Here is a 16,928-nt window from a genome sequence, read left to right on the forward strand (position 1 = left end):
CCTTTTTGGCTCTTGTTTGTTTAATCTTTGTGCCAGATTTGTGTCTTCTAGGTTTCTTTGTCCAAGACCATCACCTATCACCCTCTGAATCATCAAGTTCCTCATATTGGTTAAAGACCTAACCCCTCCAATGTTGGGACCTTGTGAGGCAGGGTCAGCTCTACGTCCAATCTCAGCAGGAAGCAGTTTCAGAAGCTGAGACCTTCATCCCTTATCCCAAAATGTGTTGGGTCCCATCAGTTTAAAGGGGGACAGGGTGAGGTGCTTGAGTGCATGTACTTGGGCCCCAGTTCTAATATTGCATTTCTCTTTATAAATCTTTCATATTTCAGGAATACCATATAACCCTACAGGCCAAGCCATTGTTGAAAGGGCAAATCATTCCCTCCAGGTTTACTTGCAAAAACAAAAAGGGGGAAGTACACAAGACCCTCAGGCATCTCTCAATTTAGCCTTATACACATTAAATTATTTAAAATTTGATGATAAGAATCTTTCAGCAGCCATGAAATATGCTATTGCTATAAAAACATTAAGAGGAACTTCACTTCTAGAAAAAACACAAATAGAGAATGAAGGAAAACAGGCAATGTGGTGTGATGCAGAAGGACTATGGCATGGTCCGGGAAAAATAATCATATGGGGAAAGGGTTATGCTTGTGTTTCCACAGGAAAAGAGAAAGAACAGTGGGTCCCAGTATGCAGGCTTCAGCTGATAGAGGAAAGAGACAATGGGAAGAAAATCACAGGGCAAGAGACTGAGAGCAGCAAAGCGGAGAAAGAAGCTGGAAGAACAAATAAGGAGTCTTTGTCTTCAAAATGAGAAGGTTGATTCTGTTTCTCTTATTGACTCTTGGGGTTGGAGGACATCCAACTCTGACCCAGGAGACAAGTGGGAATGCACATCACTGGGTGTTCATCCCCAATCCTCTGTGGGTGAGGGTCATAAGATGGGGTGAAAAGATACCAACACCAGTATTACATGGCAGTTTGTCACACATGTTTGGGGGTGCAGGCTTTGAATTTATAGGTAAATCAAATGGTTCACAGCCAAGAATGAACTTTACTGGATTGATCGCAGGATTACCACTCTGTCTTCAAAAGAAGGTTGTTGGACTGCACGACATGGGTTTTTAATAATGTAGTGGCCGATATGACATGGTGTGCAAACATAACTCTGGGACATGAGACTTTGGGTTATCGAGGGGACTCTAAACTCTTTCACCTATGGACTTGGGTCATTGAGGGACAAGATATGGATCTAAAATGAGAAATAGGTTTGAGACATTGACCATATTGTACAAAAATGAATGGGGCACGAGACATGGGACAAAAACGAGAAGTGATTTCTAGATCTGGAACACCACGTAGCAAGAGAAATGATCCCAATGTCTCCATTTATCGTAATTATTCAGGTTTCATACCATTTGAAGATTGTCAGTCACATCAATGTCAACAGACTGTGTTATTCTTAGGGCATTATAATGAGAGCCTTATTTCCTGTCACAACCTATCATATTTTGGGCCTGATCGCTATGTCTCAGGATATCCTAGTCCTAGATATGTTACTAACAAGGGTTCTTATACAGCAGGGATTGAACGGGTGATTGCCGCAATTGGGGACAGACGTACAAGGTTTTGTAGGACCATTTATTATTGTAGGACCAAATGGTAATGTAATTACAAGCCATATTACTCTTACGGCGCGAGTGTATTTAGGATTATCTCATGCCTTTATGTAGGATCGTGCAAGTCAGTCTACACTTGTGCCACATATGAATATGACAGGGATATTCAATTTAACTTGTCCAAATTGTTCGGTACATGAATGCATAGGGCCACAATTTGATAAAGGAAGGCTTTACATCATTGCTAGGCCAAAGTATGCACTCACAGTAGTGAAAACACAAGGATGGTATCGCACTCCGGCTGACAGTATTATGTCAGTATTAGATTAAAAGATAATAAGTTTGATGCAATTCAAAAGATGTATCTCATGTGTAGTGTTAGGTATAACCTTATTAGTTGAGCTAATTGTTAGTTCTACTGCTCTCGCAATGTCTGTCTCTAACACACAGAATAGTGTCCAAGAAGCAAATGCTCTTCATGATCTCATACACAATGTCTCAGAAGGATTTCAACATCATGCTCAAATGGATAAGGAATTTTACAATGCTATTCGTGCTTTACAGAAAGCAGTACTGTTCTTGGGAAATGAAGGTGCATATCTAGAATTACAAGCAAAGTGACAATGTGATTATAGGTATAATACCTTTTGTCTTACTCCAAAACAATATAATGCAACTGAAATAGCATGGGAAAAGATTTGGGCTCAATTACAAGGTGTAATCAGTGATAATATGACCTCAGAGCTCCAACAATTGATTCAATTGGCAGACTATATCAATCAGGCTTCCCACAAAGACCTACTTCCACATAAAACTGCTCAAAATATCTTAGATTTTTTTCCAACATGCTGATCCCTGGCACTCACTAAAAACCTGGCTAATTTCATTAGGATCAGGAGTACTACCATTGCTTATATTAGTAGCTATTATACCAATATTATTAAAATGGATATTGTTAACAATTCATAACTCCCTCTTCTCCTCTAAGCGTACCGTGTTGGCGATGAAAGAACAACTGTACCAAAACAAAAAGGGGGAGTTGTAACGGGACGAGGTAGAGCTGACCCCTGTCCATTGCAGGACGCCACACTGAGAGCCTGCCTAGATAACCTGGGGGCTTGTCAGTAGGGCTAGATGGATTTCAGGAAGAAGGGTCTCATCTTTGTTTGCAACGTGGCAGTTCTTTGTTCAGCTCCAGATGTCCAGTGGAGAAGACACCCATATAAGGAATAGAGGTAGGTGATAGGTTCACATAATTAAGACTATATATGCATGTGAGCTAGCTGGAATAAACGGAGCTCTCACCAACTTGACTCCTGCCTCATTTCATTACTCACTAGATCAAGGCCTCTTGCTGGACAAGAGCCTTGGGTCGGCTTTAGAGATCCCCGTAATGGTCTAGGGCACCCCAACAAAGTTGTAATCTAAAATCATGAAGCCAGAGCCAGTGCCAGACATTTTGCTACCTCTCACAGAATTACTCAGTAATTCTAAATTTAAATCAGAAAAATAGTGGGGAGAGTGAAAGTAGGCCACTGTCATGTTCTCTCTGGTTGCAGTTTTTCATATAGTTTTCCTCTGATAGACATAATAACATTCAGAAAGAAATTTTTAATGATGGGAAGACAACGGTTAAGTGTCGGTGTCCTAGTTGCTGCTGCCATAAGTTAAGCAATAATGCACATTTACCAGAAGGGAGAATAATATGTTGGGGGTTTTTTTTAAGTCAAAAGTTAGAAGTCTTTTCTTATTGGTAAAAATGAACCTTCAAGTGTAGGTGCCAAACAGAAAAAAAGAAAAACACTTTCTATTTTATTGTTACAGAAATTGTAAAGTTTATGATTTTGATTTGGAAAACCATCTTGTATGACTTCCCAATGAATCATGAACCTTTTTTGAAATAAAGAAAAAAAAACAGACGAAAAAAAGAAAATAATGGACTAGTGAGCAAGCAGGAAAATGGCAGGTGGGGAGGTGGGTACCAAGGGGGGCAGAGAGACAGATAGAAAGTGAGCAAAGGGCAAACTGATTCACAAACCTAATAATTAACAGTTGGTTACCTTAGTCCAGAGGAGTGGTTTGTGCTCAGTTTAAAAAAAAAACAAATAGCAAAAAGACCTATTTTTCATGGTTCTTCAGCTTAGAGACCTATTGGCTCAAAAGAACCCAGCAGGTAAGAGCACACCCAGTTAGGAAACCTTCAATTTCTCTTTCTCTAAATCTCCCCATTTTCAGGAAATGAGCAGCCCCTGGGTGTGCCAACTTTCATTTTCCATCTCCTTCCTGCTATTTATACACGCACATTCTCCAGGCACACTCTGTACTAAAACTTAATCCAAATCTTGGTTCTGTAAGGAGGAAAGAGGAAGCTGTTCATTTTGGTAAACCCAGAGGGCCCAGACTGTCCACGTGAGAGTTTGGTGGCACCTCTTCTGAAGGGTGGGCTCCCTGTTCCCTCCAGGTGGAAGACTTGGCCCTTTATTGTTTCTCTGCATGCTTAAAATCTTAGCTTTGGTTCCTGTTGAGTTGGGGTGAAATATATGTGTGTCTGAGTCCCCACTCCCTGTAAGAGCCCCAGGGTTGGCTCCTACAGCACAATCTCTTCCCAGGTGGATGACTGTCCTTTCACACTTGGCCAAATTTGTTAGTGAGGGATGTTCTTGAGGGGTGGTGGGTGAGAGAAGATGAAATCAGCACTGGATCAGCAAATCTGAAGGAAGGAACAAATCAATCTCCCGCCCATACAGTCAGGTCAGTGTCTTTATGGACTGAGGTTTGAGTTACTTGTGAGCATACAGGGACCCACAGACAAAGTCCTGACCCCAAAATGGGAAGCCAGCATCACCATTAGTCAGAAAATGTGGTGTTCTGAGTGTTGTAGGTGAAAGGCAAGCCTCAGTTTCCCCAAAAGTACCCCCTTGCCTATTTCTGCCCCCAAATACCTTTTCTAAATACCTATCTCACCATCACACATCCATTTCCTTGATGTAAGCATTGCTGGCTCAAGGCATCTTCTGGCTACATTCTCATCCTAAAAGAAGATTTCCTTAGCCTTCCCCAAAAGAAGGGAGGAAAGTCAGCTCAGGCTGCCCTTCCTTCCTCTGACCTTCCTGGTGGACGATCTGGCCATTTCTCCCCATCCGCCCCTCCCCACATACAAACATGTAATTGATATGTAGTTTCATGTGCAATCACCTTTATTATACTTCGTTATGGAAATGCATGCTTGATTCCATAATTTAAAATTGAAAAAAGAAAGGATAATTCTTAATTCTGAACAAAATGGGATACCATTACATTATGGAAATGCCTCTGCAGCCAAGGAGAATATTAGGTCCCTGGATGATCCAAACAGTGCACTGGAGAAAAGAAAGGGGAAGGAACGGGGGCAATGGGATCTCAAAGACAAACTGAGCTCACTTCACAGTTAGCTACCTTCTGCAGGGAGCTAGCTAAGAGTACCCAAGTTTAGTCACTGTGATACCCACACAGAACCCCTGAAATGACAGGGGGGCTCTGTCATGGAGCTGGAAGGTCCCTGCAGAAGCAGCTGTGTGGGGCTGGATGGCCTCATTTGTCCTACCCAAGAACTGTGGGAGGCAGGAGGGAGAAGAACAGAGAAGAATGGTCAGGAGCCCCCAGGCGGTTAGGGGTAGGATGGGAGCCAGAGCTGGCTCTGCTCCTGGCACTGACCTTGGAGGCCTCCTTTCTTACCCTCCCTACTCCCCGCCAATTTTGGATGAAGATGACTTTTAGATCTTCTCTCTGTGAATTCTGTGACTACACAGTGTCCTCTCCCCAGCAGGGTCACTGTCCCAGTGAAAATGATATCTGAGCAATTAGTTAATCTTTGGTGCCCCCAAACTCCCCTTTCTGTACTTTTCTCCATGACCTTTGGCCAAGAAAGTATCCCTTCTGCACCAGGAACCCAGAGTCCCAGTGCTGCCCCATTTCTTCTATCAGAGAGTAAAGTCATCTAAAACACTGACAGGTAACTCCTACAAAAGTATTAGTGCTGCAGGGTGTTATCCATCCTGCTGATAAATCATTTGTCCTCTAAAAGAGAGTATCAGGAAGGAGGCAGTGTTTAAACCAAAAGAATGACCTAACAAGGACAGAATTTCCAGAAGAGTAAGAGTGACACATGAGGAAAAGAAGTTTGCTTGGTTGCTTTTCCTCCATTTTGAAAAGGTCTCACTTTATTATGGATGACCTGGTTGGTGCAATTGTTTGTACGAGTTAACAGTTCACATGAGCAAGGCTTATTTCCAGATGGCCATTCGCTGTAGGCTGGTTTTACATGTGTCCAAAAGTAAAGCACAGTGTACACGTGGCATTGCAAACCGACTCTAAGGACTGAGATTAATTTTTTTTCCTCATTTTTTTTCTCGTTTAATTATAGTGCTTGATCAATTTTCAGGAATTAAATTTGTTCTGATGTGCTTTGTTTTTTTCTGTTCACTGGAGCCCTATTTCCCTACCCTTTTGTCCCCATGCTGCCAATTGCTCCCCCACCACCTTGGGCCTTCTGACTGGGCCTCACACTTAAAACTTTGCTAGGATTTTTGCGACCCAGATTATGTATTCTGTCCGTTGATGCCATACTTTCTTAACACCACCCCTACTTCTCCACCACCAGCCTGGACCCTCTGACTGGGCCCAAGGCTCTTTCTGCCTAGTGGCTCAACATTTTAATAGAGGAAGGCAAACTGTGTTTTGGAAAGAGGATACTGTGAAACTAGGAGAATGGAATCTACTGCCAACTAAGTCCCTTTATTTTCACAGAAAAATACACTCCTCTTCCTCCCTGTTCATGGTTCTAATACCACCCCCACCAACCCCTGGCTGATCTTCTTGCCCTACCCTTTCTTTACCATGGCCCTGAAATCAGGCCCCTGGTTGCAGAAGCCTGATTGCAGGCTCTGAGTTCAGGGGTTTAGAAGTGAGGACATCTGGTCAATTCCTCAAATCCATTTCAGTGATTACCCCAGGAGGAAAAGGCCTTTGCAAATCATTAATTATGTGATAAGGCAGCATCTATATTAGGAAGAGAAAGGAAGAAAAATCCATGGGAGACTTAGATGTCCAAAAGAGATCTATTACAGGATATTGTCACAGTTGGCTAGAGATGAGAAGGAGTTGTTGCAGTTAAGATTTATATGTTCAAAACTGATTTGTTAAAAGTTACTCCTATGTAGCTTCCCAAGGTTCAGGAGGGCAGCAGATCAGAATGGGAAGCTGTACTGCTCCAAATCTGCATCTGAATTGGGGTGGTGTGGACTTTTCATTTTCCCTTTGTTGTATATGAAAAATCCCTGCTCTGATCTCAGCTACAGTAGTCTAATTTGGGTGGGTGGAGAGGGAGGTAGAGATTCCAGGCTGATGAAATATGAGGACAAAGGCATTATTTCTTCAGTTTCTAGGTCTAGGTTGTGGAATCTAGGAGCAAAGGCACTGGTTGAGGAGAAGAATAAAAGGAACTGAAAGATTCCCCAATTTATTCAGGAGTGATTGACAAGGGAGCTATAGATAAACTTACCTGTGATGTCAGGTGATATGGGCCATCTAAGTCAAGATGGACACTCATCAGTGAAGTTAATTGGACAAAATAGAAAGACCTTCTTGACTGGTTTTAGAGGCAATAGCAAAAAGTAATTGACAATCCCTAGAAGAAAATTGGGAATTATCTGTCAAGTGAATGGAGAATGACCTTGGGTTGTTCCCATAAGTGAGGAATCAGAAATTTACAGAGGTGCTCACATTTGTTCGCCATTTTTTTCTGAGATTCTACATATTTATTGCTAATTCAAACTCTCAAGGGGATGGGAAATAAACTTTATTTTTAATTTTTATTTATTTTCTTAAATGATTCTTAGTTACATTTGTACCATTTTAATTCTTTTTTTTTTTGTTTTCAATCCAAATACTCACCCTCCATCCATCCCTTACCCAACTGCTGAAAAGAGGAGCAACATGACTCCCATTATACATTTGAAGTCATGAAAATCATATATCCATATTTCCCATGTGGCAAGAAATCAAAAAATAAAAAGCAATAAAAAATATATTCTTCTCTCTGCACTCAGAGGTCAGAAGGAATGATAGCTTCTCTCCTTTGGGATTCTCATTATGAAATAGTCCTTTAAATTCCCTGGGGAAGGAAGGAATAAACCACATCACACAAAGATCTTAACATGGGAAAAGACCTCAATTCTTAATATAGCTGGGCATAATGTGGCTAAAACTGTGTACATACATGCATGTGTTTTCCAACAAGCAATAATAATTCATTCATTATATGACCCAGAGGAAGGATGGAATTTGCAGTTATATAAATCTAAGAGATGTCACCTCCTAACACACCTCAGAAGCAGTCACATGGGGATGGGGGCCTCCCTTCTGCTGACGAGGATCTCTGAATTTCACTAGAACAATATATAGCCATGCTCAAAGATTGTCCAGATTATTAGGATCCTTCTCAGCTAGTGCTCTACTGGCATGGCCTTCAAGAACCTAAGGGTCACCTCCTTGTCATGCCGGGCCTTCTGAGCAAGGCTTTATTACAATCATCTACAAAACCAAGTCATTCATGCTTCTTTCTTGTTTGTTTCCTACAGACACAGACAGCAGTGGAGGAGGCTCAAGGGAGCCAGAACTCAGAACTGTCCTTGTGGGAATAACAGGGGCTGGGAAAAGTGTAACAGGAAACACCCTCCTGGGCAGGAGAGAGTCTGAGTTCAAGTCTTCAGGAGGGTCAAGTCACCAAGATCTGTAGGAAAGCCAGAATCAGATGGAATGGGAGGGACATTGCTGTTATTGATACTCCAGGCATTTTTGATGCTGACACTGAGGAGAAAGAAAATTTGAAAGAAATAGCTTGCTTCATGACACTATCCTCTCCAGGACCACAAGCTCTGCTCCTGGTCTTGCAAGTGGGTCATTTCACCCAGGAGGAGAAGGCAGCTGTTGAATGGTTTTATCGTATTCTAGGAGATGCATCAGTGAAGTTTCTAATCATTGTCTTCACTCAGAAAGAAGAGCTGGGATTACAAAGTGTAGGGGATTATGTAAGAACCATTGAGAACCCCTATTTCAAGGAGTTGTTGGAGAAGCGACAGATACTGTGCATTTAATAATAATGCTAGTGGAGCCCAGAGAGATGCCCAGGTTTCAGAGCTGATGGCCATGGTGGAGACAATGGTGCAAGCTAATGGGGGCACCCACTACACCAATGATACATACAAATCTGTGGAAGATCTACTCCAGAAGGACACAGAGGTTCTTCAACAACACTAAAAGGAGCAGTTTTAGGAGAGTGAAATCAGACAGAAATATGAGAAGATGTTTGAAGAATTGGAGAAGGAAAAGGAAAAGTGGAAAGAGGAAAAAGGACAGGATGATAAGAAATGGGAACACCATAAGAAGAAAAAGAAGTCCTATGAGGATAAGAAGGAGGCAGAGTTGAAAGACTCATGGCAGAAGTATAAGAAAAATTATCATGGTGCCTGAAGGGAGGCTGAAAATCTTGAGTTTACTTTGAGAAGTTGCAAAGTTAATTTTGTCCATTGTTCTATCAGTTGCTATGGGTGTTTTCTGCAAGAAGTTCTTTTGACAACCAGAATCATTTCCTATGTAGTCTCCACCAAGGGAGCTGGTGATAGAAAGAGAGTTTGAGAGGTCACATATTCAATAAAGAATTCAGACATCAGCTGAACCCAAGTCTCCTGACAATATGTCTAATGTTCCTTCTGGTCTATCACATTACTTGCTAAATAGCAATGCCTTTCAGAAGAATGCAGCCTGATATTTTACAGTAACACATAGAATTTCCTAATTTCTTATGTTAAGTCTATGTGAACACGCAGCTAGGAATAGCCAGGAGAAGGCAAGAATTCAAAACTCATTGTGAACTCTTAGTAATTAATAAATAGCTCCACTTTGGGCATTATCCCCCCAGGAAGCATTTCCCCTTTTTTCACTGTCACTCCTATCATTGTCATCTTTTAAGAACCAGCTAAACACACATGGCCTCTGCCCAAACCTTCACTACTTCCTTTTCTCTCCACTCTCATGATGCTTATTCCAGAGAACCAATGTGCTGCAGACTAAAACCATCCATTACACCTCTTGACATGCTCACAATCCCTCTTTCTTGTAACTGCTAAGTAAGCCAAACAAAGTACTGTTCTCATCACCCTCACTGGGCTCTGTACCCTGCTGTGAGACAACCAACTTGGAGACTATTCCCAGAGACTCTTCCCCTCACACATGGATTTTATTTTGACCAAGTAAAAGAGTGTATATTTTGTCTCATTTCTTCCCTAACCTTATTCACTGAATGGGTTTTGCCTCAGTCAAACTGAGACCTGTTAGAGACCTTGGCTTAAAAAGGCCTAGGGCTCCCACTGCATCCAGGGCCATCTCCAGTCATCCTGATCTATTTCTTCACACTGGACCCAAATGGATCTAGAAGAGAAAGGGAGGCTAGTGACTTTGCACAGCCCTCCCTTCTTTAAATCTATTTCACTTGCATGTCATGGTATCACTTCCCCCATGTCATGGCCTTCTTTGAGAATGAAGGATGAACAATAAACCATGCCTCAGCAATATTCCAGATTACATGGCCAATATTATAAGACTTTCAGATATCTCTCAATGTGTTCTCCTTATCTGCATCCAAAGCTGCATTTCCCTGGGCTCGTGCAGTTCTTACATAATGTGCCTTGGAATTCTCAACTACATCCTGATTCATAGGTTATAATAACAAGATAGTGTTTTTGGGAAGTTAGACCACCTTTACATTTTTGTTAAAATCATCCAGATGGGTGGGGTGACTTGAGGCTTATCCAAAGGAAATAGAACTTTCAAAGGAATGCCATTGACATTACAAAACTTCTCAGTTTTGGGAATGAAGAGTACCTGAACCAAGCTTGTTCAAAGGGTTATCCATGCTTTCAGGTTAGGAAAATAACCCACAGATGATGTTGCCTTCCTGATTCCATCCCATGCTCTGATTTTTTGAGTGGTGCACAAGAACAGGTTTTCATTTGAAATCCCAGATGCATTTTCTCAATAGCACCCACCACCTATATAACAAACAGCCCAAAAGCATGTGACCAGTGCAGGATCGGAGATGTTTCAGACAGCCTCACCTCCACAAAACAGGAGAAGATCCTGAATCCCAGGGATTGAAGCCAGCAACTGCCAACACCTGGACTCCAGGAGGGCCTCAGCACTCCAGTGGAATCAGGAAGACACTAGCACAGAAAACTGACCTTTCCTATGCTCTAGCTCAGCAGTAGAGCCTCCTGAATCCAGACCACCCCTCCCCCACACTTGAAGAGCTAGCTCCATGGTAACTTCAGGGAAACACAAAAACACCTAACCAGTCTCTGCTTTCAAACACCAGCCAGCTTACCATCAGGTAAGCTGCAACAGTTAATTTCTAGCTGAAAGAACCAGAGGCCACAACATACAAACCCTCAAGTTTTAGGCACAAGAACTGTGGGACAGAGCTTCCCATGCCGCAGACACAGAGATCTGCCTAAAACTCAAGAAAAGGGTTATTATCCTGAGTAAAAATCAAAGCAGAAAAGAAAAGATCATAGAATCTTTCTATGGGGACAAGGACCAAAACACAAATACCAAAGAGGTAAGCACTGAGACTGTACTCCCATCTGAAACCTCAGAAGGGAATATGAACTGGTAGGAAGCATAAAGAGCCTTCTTGGAAGAGCTTTGGAAGAATTTTAAAACACAAATCAGAGAAATAGAAGAAAAACTGGCCAATGATTTTAAAATTATGAAAAAGAATTCACTGAAGAGAACAGCTCCTTAAAAAAGAAAATTGGACAAATGGAAAGAGAAGTATAAAACCTAACAGGTGAAAATAACTCCTTAGAAAGGAAAAATTGGACAGATGGAAAAAGTGATACAAAAGTTAACTGAAGAAAACAATTTGATAAAAAATAGAATCTGGAAAGTAGAAGCTAAGGACTCTATGAGACATCAAGAATTAGTCAAACAAAATCTAAAAAATGAAAAGAGAGAATAAAATGTAAAATATCTAATTGGAAAAACAACTGACCTGTAAAATAGATCCAGGAAAGAAAATCTAAAGATTATTGGTCTACCAGAAAGTCATAATGAAAAAAAGAGCCTGGACAATATCATCCAAGAAATCATCAAGGAAAATTGCCCAGAAATCCTAGACTCAGAGGGGAAAATGTCATTGAAAGAATCCACTATTCACCTCCTCAAAGGGACCCCAAACTAAAAACACCAAGGAATATTGTTGTCAAATTCCAGAATTAACAAGTGAAGGGGAAAATACTGCAGATGGTCAGAAAGAAACAATTCAAATATTGAGGAGCTACAGTAAGGATCACACAGGACCTTATAGCTTCTATATTAAAAGAGCAACGAAATTGGAATATGATATTCTGTAAAGTAAAGGAGCTGCAACTACAACCAAGGATTAATTACCCAGCAAAGTTGAGCATAATATTTCAGGCAAGGAGATGGGCATTCAATCAAATAAGGCATTCCCAGACCTTCCTGATGAAAAGGCCAGAACTCCATAGAAAATTTGATCTTCAAATGTAGGTCTCAAGAGAGGCATAAAAAGGTAAACAGAGGTAAAAAAAAAAATTGTTGCACAATATAGGAAAACTGCTTACATCCCCATAAGGGAAGATGACACTTGGTAACCTTGAGAATTATATATTTATTATGAAATGTAAAAAGGATATACATAGATAGAGGAAGCAGATATAACTAAAATGATGTGATGATAACAGATGTGATTTAAGGGTATGAAGGGATTGTAATGGGAGATGTGAAAAGGAGGAGTCACAATAAAAATAAATTCCATCACAAGAAGAGGCAGAAAAATATATTAGAGTAGAGCGAACAGGGGGAGGGAGATGACTAGTTTTTGAGAGGTACTCTCATCTGATTGGATTCAAGGAGGGTAAAACAAATTCAGCTATGTATAGGAATACAACTAGCTCCATAGGCAATAGGAGTGGAAGGGGGAAAGAAAAAGGAGAAGAGGCTAAAAGGGAATGAAGAAGTAGAAAGGGAAAAGAGGATTAAAAGGGAGAGGAGCTGAGAGAAGGGAGGGAAGACTGAGGCAGGCAGTGGTCAAAAATTAAAACTGTTGGGGAGGGGAAGGGACAAGGGAGAACTAAAAGCATAAACAATGGGAAAGAGGATGGAAGGAAAGACACAAATAGTCATCATAACTGTGAATGTGAATGGGATGAACTCTCTCATAAATGGAGGTGGATTGCAGAATGGAAAAAAAACCATAATCCAACAATATATTGTTTGCAAGAAAAACGTTTCAAAAGGGGAGATACACAAAAGTAAAAGGCTGGAGCAGAATTTACTGTGCTTCAGCTTATATAAAGAAAACAGGGCTAGCAGTCCTAATCTCAGACAAAGCAAAAGCAGAAATACATTTCAGCAAAAGAGATAAGGAAGGAAACCATATCCAGCAAAATGGCACCATAGACAACAAAGGAATTTCATTACTAAAGATATATGCACCAAGTGGTACAGCATCCAGATTCTTAGAGGAGAAGCTGGGGAGTTACAGGAAGAAATAGACAGCCAAACTTTAATAACGAGGAACCACTTTTAACAACAGCCCAATCTGGAGTTGCTGCATTTTCTGCACAGTAGCCACCACCTACATTACAAACAGCCCAAAAACATGTGGTATTTTTGCTCTTAACCCAGGAACCGCAGTCAGCGTGTACTTACTTCCCATCTTTCTCGTGCCCAAGCCTGGGTTGTGCCTGGCTTCGACGTGGGCTGTGTGATGGGTAGCACGGACGAGGTGTCCCAGAAGCTGGCCATTGGCGCTGGGCTGTTGGCGTGGTCAGCATGCACAGCACGTCCAAACAAGGTCCCTCCACATTCTGCTCACTTGCTTGGGGGCGGACTGCCGCGAAAGAAGTCTGTGCTCCAGAGGGGCCCGAGGAGACTCCACTTCCCCACAAATTCTGTTTTCCAAAGCTTTATGGCCCAGTGCAGTGCTATCCGCTGCTGGAGGTGGCCTTCCGGGATCAAATACACCCGACCCACAAGTAGGGACTGATCCAGGGTTTTCCGCAGGAACCCTGAGAACGTGTTTGGGGCCTCAATATCTGCACTAACAGCCTCTCCTGGCAGCTACACATAGTGAAATCCTGCATGATTTCAAAACTGGAATGCAGATTTTTTATTCAGAATTCTTTAAAGAAAGTCAATGCGCATGTACACAAAGAGAGAACTGTCTGTACTTCTAAAAATAGCAATATAAAACACATTCACAATCTCAGATACCACGGCCATTTGGGGGTTTTTTTTGGTTTTTTTTTTTTTTGGCTGTGAATATTGATATGTTTTTCCTTTTGGTGCTGTAGTTCAAGATTTTTAAAAAATTATGTTTATAAAGAAGAATGGAGTAGGAAAAAAAGAAGGGAAGGCACTGATTGGAGTCAACTTTTCAAGAGTTTCAGCAACCAAGTAGAAGAAAGCTGCTTGGGATGACAGGATCAAGTGAGAATTTGAAGTACTTTATATTGATGCCACAGTGAACTTCACCTGACTGCTCAACTCCCATGTGAAAGCAGTTCCTTTACACATACATTCTATAAGGGATTTTATTAAATAAAACAAAGTTCTTTCCCTATTTCTTTTGGGCATCCAAAGTTTCATCTGTTGTAAGTACAGCACACCCCAGCACAGGCTGGGCTGCTTGCCATGGCAAGGACAGGACTGGAGTGGGCTTCAAGGTGCCTCACCACTTGCAACAGCTGTGGGTCCCAGATTTCCCAACTCACAAACACCAAACACCACTTCAAAGGTCAGTGAGAAAACTCTTTCACTTGGGTGAGAAGGGAACCCAGCAGTCTAGCCCTGGCCCCAGGCAGTGGCAGCTTCCATCGTTGGAGTCCTAGCCTAAAACCCCTTGGGGAATTGAGCAGCTGATCTAAATCTCAGCCCTGAGTGGCTGTGCTGGGGTGAAGAGGAGTGCTTATGTGGTGCAACTGCTGGAAGCTCTGGAGAGGGAATCCTGCTCAAAGACCAGAGCACAGGCCAAGAGAGAAATAAACTCCTCTCCCTTGCCTGTGCGACCTTGTGCGACCTGTGCCACCTGATATCTTACAGGTCCCCAGAGTATACCCTCCCCTTGACAAAGAACTCAAAAGTCAAATAACTGACTGGGAATATGCCCGAAAAAGGGTAAAAGAATAAGACAACAGATTACTTTTTTGGTGAGCAGGTATTTTCTTCCATTCTTTCAGATGAGGAGGAACAATGCATACCATCAGAGAAAGATTTTAAAGTCAAGGCTTCTGCATCCAAAACATCAAAAATAAATATGCAATGGTCTCAGGCCATGGAAGAGCTCATGAAGAACTTTGAAAATCAGGTAAGAGAGGTAGAGGAAAAATTGGAAAAAGAAATGAGAGTGATGAAAGAAAATCATGAAAAGCGAGTCAACAGCTTGCTGAAGGAGACTCAAAAAGATGCTGAAGAAATTAACACCTTTAACAATAGACTAACTGAAATGGCAAAATAGGCTGAAAAAGCCAATGAGCAGAAGAATGCTTTAAAGAGTAGAATTAGCCAAATGGAAAAGGAGGTTCAAAAGCTCACTGAAAAAAGAATGGTTTTTAAAAAATTAGACTGGAAGAGGTGGAAGTTAATGACTTTATGAGAAAACATGAAATTACAAAACAAAATCAAAAGAATGAAAAAATAGAAGGCAAAGTAAAATATCGTATTGGAGAAAACAACTGACCTGGAAAATAGATCCAAGAGAGACAATTTAAAAATTGTGGGAATATCAGAAAGCCATGATCAAAAAAGAACCTAGACATCATCTTTCATGAAATTATTGAGGAAAAGTGCCCTGCTATTCTGGAAACAGAGGGTAAAATAAATAATGAAAGAATTCACCAATCACCTCCTGAAAGAGATCTAAAAAAAACCAAACTACTAGGAATATTGTATCCAAACTCCAGAGTTTCCAGGTCAAGGAGAAAATATTGTAAGCAGCCAAAAAGAACCAATTTGAGTATTGTGGAAATACAATAAGGATAACACAGGATCTGGCAGTTTCTACATTAAGGGATGAAAGGGCTTGGAATATGATATTCCAGAAGTCAAAAGAACTAGGACTAAAACCAAGAATCACCTGCACAGCAAAACTGAATATAATACCTCAAGGGAAAAAATGGTCATTCAACGAAACGGAGGACTTTAAAGCATTCTTGATGAAAAGAACAGAGCTGAATAGAAAATTTGACTTTCAAACACAAGAATCAAGAGAAACATGAAAAGGTAAACGGGAAAGAGAAATCATAAGGGACTTATTAAAGCTGAACTGTTTACATTCCTACATGGAAAGATAATGTTTGTAGCTCTTGAAACTTTTTTCTATATTTGGGTAATGGGAGGGATTACACACACACACACACACACACACACACACACACATACACGCACATATATATATATATATATACACACAGAGGGCACAGGGTGAGTTGAATAGGAAGTGATGATATCTAAAGAAATAAAATCAAGGAGTGAGAGAGAAATATATTGGGAGGAGAAAGGGAGAAATGGAACGGGACAAATTATCTCATGTAAAAAAAGACAAGAAAAACCTTTTTCAATGAAGGGGAAAGGAGGAAAGTGAGAGGGAAAAAGCGAAGCTTACCATCATCACATTTGGCTTCAGGGAGGAATAACATGCACACTCAATTTGGTATGAAAAATCTATCTTACACTACAGGAAAGTAGGGGAGAAAAGGATAAGTGAGATGTGGGGGGGATGATAGAAGGGAGGCCAAATGAGAGGAAGGGGATAATTAGAAGTCAACACTTATGGGTAAGGATAAGGTCAAAAGAGAGAATAGAATAAATGAGGGTGCAGGACAGGAAGGAGGGAAGTATAGTTAGTCTTTCACAACATGACTATTATGGAAATCTTTAGCAAAACTACACATATATAGCCTATATTGAATTGTTTGCCATCTCAGTGGGGATGAGTGGGGAGGGAGGAAGGGAGAGAAGTTGGAACTCAGAGTGTTAGGAATGAATGTTGAGAATTGTTTTTGCATGTAACTGAAAAGGAAGAAATACAGGGAATGGGGTATAAAAATCTATCTTGCCCTACAAGAAAAGAGAAGATAGGAATAAGGTAAGGGAGCTGTATGAGAGAAAGGAAGGTAGATTGGGGAAAGGGGTAATCAGAATGGATGGTGTTTTGGGGTGGGGAAGGGGAGAGATGGGCAG

General features: G+C 41.2%; 1 pseudogene; it reads left to right on the plus strand.

The window, feature by feature from the left end:
- Positions 1–8,217: 8,217 nt before the first annotated feature.
- LOC140531029 (GTPase IMAP family member 4 pseudogene) lies at positions 8,218–9,481 on the plus strand (annotated as a pseudogene).
- The last annotated feature ends 7,447 nt before the right edge of the window (positions 9,482–16,928 follow it).

This window comes from Notamacropus eugenii, chromosome 3, assembly GCF_028372415.1.
Source record: "Notamacropus eugenii isolate mMacEug1 chromosome 3, mMacEug1.pri_v2, whole genome shotgun sequence".
Lineage (NCBI taxonomy): Eukaryota > Metazoa > Chordata > Mammalia > Diprotodontia > Macropodidae > Notamacropus > Notamacropus eugenii.